The sequence below is a fragment of the Austrofundulus limnaeus genome, unplaced genomic scaffold (assembly GCF_001266775.1).
Source record: "Austrofundulus limnaeus strain Quisiro unplaced genomic scaffold, Austrofundulus_limnaeus-1.0 Scaffold314, whole genome shotgun sequence".
NCBI lineage: Eukaryota > Metazoa > Chordata > Actinopteri > Cyprinodontiformes > Rivulidae > Austrofundulus > Austrofundulus limnaeus.
In genome coordinates, this window is record NW_013952716.1 from 652,728 (window position 1) to 661,151 (window position 8,424).

Genomic DNA, 8,424 nt, shown 5'->3' on the forward strand with positions numbered 1-8,424 from the left:
ACACACACACACACACACACACACACCACACACACACACACACACACACAAACTTCCACTTATCCATTAAATGTATTTATCTTGGCAGAGGTCGGCTCATCGACCTTCAAAGAGCCTTCAAGTTTATTTATCGCACCTCTGATTTTGGCACTTCAGATAGTCTGGTCCTCCTCTGATGTGAGTTAGCAGGTCTGGACGTTTCTGTCATCATCTTGATGCCTCATGTCTGCAGCTCTGAAAGAACAAAAAAATAAAAAAGGATTGTCATCATTTAGTACAAAAGTGACAAAACAGACGGAAAGTGTTTAAGAAGTTGCGTGCCCTACGGACATTTCTGACAAACAAATTTACCACACTGCCTGCTGTGACCTGTGTGAAGTTGTGTGTTTTTGTTTACACGAGTGAGCTGTGGTGGGGAGATGAAGAGTTGTCAGAATATTTTGTCGAAGTGACCTAGTTTGTGTGTGTGTATATGTGTGTGTTTGTTCGCGGATGCACCAACATATCAAACACTTGAATTCTCTTTGTTGCACCTGCGGCTGAGATTATAAATGAAAAAAGAAAAAAAAAAGTAAATGTATGTGCTTACTCGTGAAGAATTTCAAATATGTCTTTGACACAGAGAAACAAGTGTGCAGCCTTTGATCATGATGACAGCATAAAATTAAAAATGTTGGGGGAAGTTACTGTTTGATTTGGCATTTCATTTATAAAATTTGTGTTATAACTCATTATTTTGAATAGTTTATTCCAAATATTCAACTTCTGTTACTGCTTATCACTTCGGATAGCATCTGACTGAAAGGTTTGAGATGTTAAAATTTTTGCCAAGTGTTTTAAGATCTTTTTTTGCAGACGTTTCTGTGGTCTACTGAACTTTAATTGCAATCATTTCTTAAGTTCTACTAGTTTGTATTGACAGTAACATTAGGTTTATGCTAAAAGTCAATATTTGCAGTGTTTGCCCTTTTTTGTAAAGAGCTCTGCAATTCAATGTGGCATGCTGTCGATCAACTCTTGGGCCAAATCCTGACTAATGGCAGCTCATTGTTGCATAATCAATGATGGAAGTTTGTCCAAATCTGTGGGTTTTTGTTTCCTTCCCAAGGATTGAGAGCATGTACTTAATGGAATTAAGATCTTACACATTTTCTGGCTATGGACTGAAGCCTCTCTCCCCCTGATGGAGCAAAAGTGCACCCGGCTCTTTCGTCCCAGTGGAGAGGAAATACACAGAAAAAAAGGAGAAAAAAAACACTAGAGAGTTGAATAAGTTTTACCAGTTTAAAGCCTGGGGAGGGATATGAGGATTGGGTGAAAGTGGGCAGGGCTGGAGCAACAACAGACAGAAAAATCAGCATTAAAAACAGCGATCACAAAAACACAGGAAACACAATAACAGAACCACTTCCTACTTTTAAATAGTTTGATTATGTATTTGTGATAGCTTATAGATTTATAATATTATTTTATTGTGTAAATTTGGTCACCTACCACACAGTCTTTGTTGTGGCAAAGTTCAGTAAACGGGCCAAATGAAGCTGCTACAGTCTGTGTTATTGTCACAGGGCTCCTTTCATAGGAGTGGGTAGTGCAAGTACAGCAGTCATTTTAATGCACTCAGTGTATCACATATAGTAGTTGTTGTGTTTGACGTCAGGACCATCCTCGGTGTTATGCCCCATCTATAGGAGCAACCAGGACATAAAAAATGGTGGAAAAATTCCCAACCTCTGCACCATTCAACAAATTAAAAAAAGGAAGCCACTGGAAATCTGTTTGATGAAAAGACAAAAAGTGTGTTTTTTTATTTACAGTGCTTGTGTATGTACAAAACTGAAGTGTCTTCACTTCAGGGTGAGCCAAAGGCCAAAATAACAAACAAAACAAATCTAAGTTTTTACCTCTTACCTCAAAATTAAATTGAAACAAAATACAGGATCTTACCTTCCTAATTACCCCAAAATAAAAAAATTAAAAAACAGGAGAAAAATATATTCAAAATAAATGGCAGCTCACCCCTACAAACTCCTCACATAACTACTTTTAGTTTAAGTATAAACAAACTCTAAAGGCTGACGTGTGGCATGAGTCAGCAGGGAGGTTGGATGGCACAGAGAATGGGGAAGCTCTCGATGTCATCACCTCTCAGCTAATCTTTCTGCAGTTTCCTCATCAATTGTTAGCCAATCCTCATTCAGTTCCTGGTCTCAATCCTCCAATTACAGACAGCACCTGGAAACCTATTTGCATTCATAATTATTGCAACAGACACACACTCAAAACAAAATACGACAGCAGTCATAACATTCAGGGAGACCCCCTTCAGCTCAGGGCCCTAGGCCGTAACATGATGGTTCTAGACCAGGGGTGCCCAACCAGTCGCTCGTGGGCGACTCGTCGCCCACCAGCTGATTCCCAGGTGCCCGCGCAGCACAATCTTGCTGCGGAGATTCTAGCGCCAGCTTTGAGCATTGCATCCCAGAGTGGCTGGTCTTTTTTGAAAGCTCTGCCCTACAAGGTGAAAATTGAATGAAGTCCCTGCGATGTTCCCCCGCGGAGATATAAGCAAAAAACCTCCAAAATTATGCACCATCGGACCTCCGCCGGGGGTGGTTTTAGCCCCCCTCCCCAGGCTAGGAGCATCGGATCCTGGAGTGGCTGGTCGGGTTTTAATGTTCTGGTTCTGTCTTACAAGCTGATACTTGAATGGAGTATCTGTGATGTTGCCCCATGAAGTTATAAGCAAATTACCCACGACTAAGTGCATTTTACGTGCATTTTTGGGAGGAAATTTCAACCTTCGTTTGCTTCGCCCCCGGGCTCTTACCATCGAATCTGGGAAAGTGAGATGACTTTGGAAAGCTACGGTCCTCCTCTACAAACTCTAGGTGGTTGCAAGTTCCTGGGACATTCTCCCGCAGAGCTATTAACCAACAACCGGCCGAAAAGGGCGCTTTGGTGGGAGATATTGTACTCAATTTACTCCAGAGCCTCTAGCGCCGGCTCTGAGCATCGGATCCGGGCAGCATATGGCTCATTTTAAATTTCTGGATCTCCGCTACAACGTGGAGGTTGCAAGTTCCTGGGACGTTCCCACATGGAGATATAAGTAATCAAAGGTCGTTGGGCGAGCTCCGGCTGGTGAAACAGCTGATTTCCAGCACGGGGCTGCTTGTGCTGATGCAGAGGAATAAAAGGAAGAGATCCAGTGAGGTGGAACCATGGTCCTACGTCTAGCACCCGCTCTCCCACCTGGATTTAGCCAGAAACACCTGGCGGGTGATATTTCTGCAATAATGCATACAATTCAGAAACCCACCCGATGGATCTGTTCCAGGCAAAAAAAGGAACAGATTTGGTCAGGTGAAACCGGTCCTGGAACCTCAGCACCAGGTTTTATAACAGCCTGCCCCCTGAACCACTGGTGGGCAATATTTCTGCAATAATGCATAAAATTCAGAAACCCACCTGATGGATCTATTCCAGGCAATAAAAGGAACAGGTCTGATCAAGTGAAACCGGTCCTGGAAGCTCTCGGCAACCTGCTGACTTCAAAAGTAGCTCTTGGTTCAAAAAAGGTTGGGCACCACTGCTCTAGATAGTGAAGTGCTAAGTTGCTAATGCTATGTCCTAGCCATTAATACTGTTGTCACAACACTAGGTTGGTGCACAGGCCTAACCAGGTCATCATTGTAAATGAGAATTGGTTCTCAACTGACTTTCCTGTTAAATTAAAGGTTTATATAACTAAGGACTGGCGGCTGGAAGGTCTATAATACACTGGAGGAAATGCTGCTTTTAGTTTAATTTAGTCCCTAGATAACACATTGATCACACGCATCAATGACGATGCTCAAACGACATGTTGTGCAGCTCTAAGTAAGGCTGTCAAAGGTCAGCTTCTGTCCTGTGTGTGTTAATGTTCTTGAGAAGCTGAAAAATAGGACAGAACCAAAAGATAAGGGAAGAAGTTAAGCCCATGTCCTGCCTCAGTTATGTAGGGAAATGTCAGAATCATACACAAAATTTTGACAGATTTTTTAATTCTATATGAACTCAATTTATTTGTTAGTTCACAGTTCTGTGCTTCTTTAAAGGAGACATATCATGCTAAATGCACTTTTTTTGCACATATAAACTATTTTTGTGCAATTATAATGTCTGGGAGTGTAGAAAACTTTAATTTATTCTGTCCAGTTACTGCAAAGATATTTTTATATTTTTTATGGGTCAAATTTTTCAGTTTGTTCAAAATCTGCTGTTGCTTATTTTGTTTCATTGTTTATTTTGTCACACTTTTTTCTTCAGAAATATCATTTATGGTTATGTATTTCCGGCCAACTGGATTTCATTGTCCGCCATTTTTGTCCTCGCTGTGTGATTTTGTAATTCATAGCGTCATGCCGAATATGCAAGTTCAGAAGTAAAAATGTTCGGCTCTGGGGTGAGTAAACCCACATTATTATCTACATAGACTACCAGGGTCAGAGCTTCTCCAAAGTGCCTGGTTAAGTTTTATTTTACAAGGAAATGGACCCACAACAGGGCGGAAAGTGCTTGCGGACAACACAGGATGAATGTTACAACAACAAGGGTGAGTTATGAACTGTAAATGTGTTTTAACTGTCTAATTTAGCTGTTTCTACCCTCTGTGTCGGAATATGAGGGGACAAAGAACAGCTGTGTTTAAGTTTCTTTACCGAACGGGTGCTCAGCACCATGTTTTACTTTCACTTTCGCCCCGCACTGTAATCAGCATGTCAGTGTTGTTTTTCTTTTTAAAAATACTGGAGCGTTTCAAACTGTGATCTAAAGTTAACGTCAGCTGTTTTAAATGCATTTTTTGCCTGGTGTTAAAAACGGGAGCAGCAGATTGAGGCAGAGAAGCTGTGAGCGCTGTATGTGTGAAGTAATCTTAAGGATAGAATGATGGATGTGTGTCTCCTTTTTTTCTCTGTGTTGCTGTTTTTGCATCAAAAAAGCTGGGAACATAGTCATTTTATGTAACAAAATATATTAATCTTATTAATATACAAATAAAAACAGAATATTTAGCACTAGATAAAATAAGTAATGAATTTTTTTTATTTTTTTTAGAAAGGGCTGAAAGAAGAAATCATGTGGCAACACTTTATACAGCCTCTTCAGATAAGGCTTAGTTAATAAATGTATTTTTTTTCGTTTGTTTTGTTTTAAATTAAGACTTGTGTAACATTTGTTATCATTCTTATTTTTATCATGTTAATGGAGGGAGGAAGAAAAAGTGTTATCGGCTTCAAAAATCGGCCAAAAAATATCGGCTGCAGTGTTGTTTTAGTCACTCTGTATTTGTGTTTTTTTCGTTATTCAAAATACTGTGTCAGATGAATTTTAATGGTGCAACTTCAAACTAACATGTAATATTATTTTATGCCATTTTAACCAGACTGTACCTGGCTGCAATGCATTTCAATGAAAATGCATGTCTGCAGGCAACTACTTCATTTGGAGAGCCCATGTAGATCATTGTTTCCCAAGTTGTCATGACCACATTAGTCACTTTTAGTATGCCAACTTGATTTCAATAAATCAAAATCATCCATACTTTAATCATATCTCCCTTATTCAAAGTCGTGTCACAAGGGCATGTGATGTGTGAAAGTGTTGAATGAGAAACTTTTCCTCACAAAGTTAAACAAAAATTACAAAAAATAAGTGACACTTTACTGTTTCTACTATGCAAAGACTGTACATTTTAATGTTGTTGATGTTTTCCAGACTGCGCTGTGGATTCATCTCCAGTTGTCCCAGACAAGGCCAGCATCTCCACACCACTTCCTGATGCACGTGTCTTCACTACTTGCGACCTGGTGGGGGCGGGGTGTGAAATATCTCATTTGTATTTAAAGAGACCGCACCAAAACAGCTTGCTCTGAGGCGCAACTCAGAACAGGGGTAAAGCAAGGAAAGCAAGGAGTCTGTGGAGCAACAAAAACGAGGAATTAAGACCAAAGTGTTGCAGTTTTATTTTAAATAGACCATATGTGAATGATTTAGTCGTGAAAAAGAAGGATTTAAAAGCATGATATGATTCCTTTAAATTGGGAGGTTTTTTTCACACGTCTGTCAAAATTATCCAGTTCTTAAAGAGAACCAAATCACTGCAGCTGAAAGTGGAGAAATACCGTGCATATTTTATCTAGGTTTTGTATTTAAAAAAAATCCACTCAAGAGAAGTGATTTATAGGCATTATTAAATAAACATTGACCATTTCTTGCACATAGTCAGTGGACAAGTTGCACATGCATGTACACAAATATGAGCTTGCACATAAAACAAGTGACAAAGAACAAAAGGGACCTTCAAACAGCAATAAAAAAATGCAGGCTACTATGTACTTCAATGCATGTTTACTTATGTATGTGTTTTATATTACTCAATCAAACTGTGAACTGGTCTTTCAGAATGAATAAAATATTATCTATCAGTTTAGATGTTAAAACACTGATTATTCTTGTTGTGGTTTACCAGAAGGCAAGTCCTGCCCTCAGTGCAAAACACACTAACAAGGTGTAGATGAAAAAGAGACACCCACGAATTGTTTACTAGCAACTAATGCTAGGTGTTACTACAATATTCACAAAAAGGCACAAATCTTGTGATTTTTGTATTAACTACTTGTTTCAAATTGTTTTATGGAATGATATTTTTTTATAATGACACATCTCTGCTGCATTCTTTTGTATAGATGGCTTATCAATAAAGCAAAGGGAGCAACTACACTACAATGCATTTTTAGTTTTTTTTTAAGTGGGGGATACAAACTTGTGATTTTCAAAAACAACACAGTATCAAGCCTAGGCATGGGAGCCAGACTAAAATTTGAAAAAGGTGGAGCAACCATAATGTACCAATATGACTAGTGCAGGGATGGGTAATCCTGGTCCTCAAGTGTTGCTATCCTTCATGTTTTACTTTCTGCTCCGACATACCTGACTCAATAAATGAATTGTCTCAAGTTCTGCAGTAGCCTGTTAATCACCCGTTAATTCAAATCAGGTGTGTTGGAACAGAGAAATAAGTAAAACATGGAGGATAGTGGCCCTCCGGGACCAGGATTACCCATCCCTGGAGTAAAGGATATCGCAGACTGCTTTCATCTAGTATACCTGAGTCCCAGTCCACATTAAAAAAAGCAGTTTTTTTCCTATTTTCCCATTTTTTATGAACACATGGACATATTGCACTCTACTAAATGTGTTATATCATTACTTTAATGTTTTGTCTGATTTTTCTGCTACATGCTCATTTAAGAATATTTTAAGGGAAAAACACAGGGGAAACATCCATATAATAACATAAATACACTAAGGCAAAAAGCCCTGTAATCAGAAAGAATGCACACCAAGACACAAATACAGAAATGTTTGAGCAGGGAGAACTGGCTAATTATTTTATGCTTCGTCAGCAAGGAAGTTCAAGGCCGCATATGTGCAGTGACATACTAAGGTGAAAGGTAAAACTCCTTACTCTCCACTGATTTTCTAATCAGAGCTCATCATCTTATATCAGGAGGCCCCCTGCTCCCACACAACACTTCCATGTTTCTCTCATTGGAATGTTTGGGTGTGTAGAAAAGTATTGTAAAGACAGGAGCTTTATTTGCTTTTAATCCTCGAAATATCACCCGCTGCTCAAAGGAGGGTGATAATGTTTTTGTCTATGTCTGCATGTTCATGTACATACCATCAGGTAAATTTTTCACAAGCCTCCATCTCCATTGTCTGCTGCTTATCCATAGTTGGGTCGCGGAGGCAACTGGTCCAAGACAGAAACCCAGACCTTCCTCTCCCCAGCGAGAATTTCCATCTTGTCCTGGAGGACCCAGAGGTGTTCCCAGGCCAGAGAGGATACATAATCCCTCCAGAGAGTCTTGGGTCTTCCCCACAGCCTCCAATCAGTGGGACGTGCCTGGAACACCTCTAGAGGGAGATGTCCAGGAGGCATCCCGGTCAGATGCCCAAACCACCTCAGCTGACTTATTTCAATGTGGAGGAGCAGCGGCTCTATTCCGAGCTCCACCCAGAGTCTGGCCACTCTATGAATGAAATTTATTTCAGCCGCTTGTACCCAGGATCTTGTTCTTTCAGTCATAATCCATGCTTCATGACCATAGGTGAGGGTTGGAATGGAAACAGACCAGTAAATCCAGAGCTTTGCATTTCAACTCAGCTCCTTCTTCACCACGACTGATCAAAGGAACGCCCTCATTACTGACTATGAACTATCCTTGCATCTCCTGCCCCATCCTACCATCACTTGTGAACAAAACACCCAGATACTTAAAACTTCTTCACTTAGGCAGACCACACACACACACACAGAGAGAGAGAGAGAGAGAGAGAGAGAGAGAGAGAGAGAGAGAGAGAGAGAGAGAGAGA

The 8,424-nt window shown here is 40.1% G+C and overlaps 1 protein-coding gene across 2 annotated transcripts in view; it reads right to left on the minus strand.

Moving 5' to 3' along the window:
- The window catches only part of htr2cl1 (5-hydroxytryptamine (serotonin) receptor 2C, G protein-coupled-like 1), a 188,496-nt gene extending 182,746 nt beyond the window's left edge, over positions 1–5,750 (minus strand). The window contains exons 1-2 of one of the 2 annotated variants that reach the window (XM_014022000.1): positions 5,735–5,750; positions 137–234 (exon numbers count right to left, since the gene is read on the minus strand). The gene's annotated coding sequence lies outside the window, so the exon portion shown is untranslated. Of the gene's footprint in view, positions 1–136; positions 241–5,734 lie in introns of those variants that run through there. The other variant, XM_014022001.1, reaches the window with a different exon arrangement.
- Between the last annotated feature and the right edge of the window lie 2,674 nt (positions 5,751–8,424).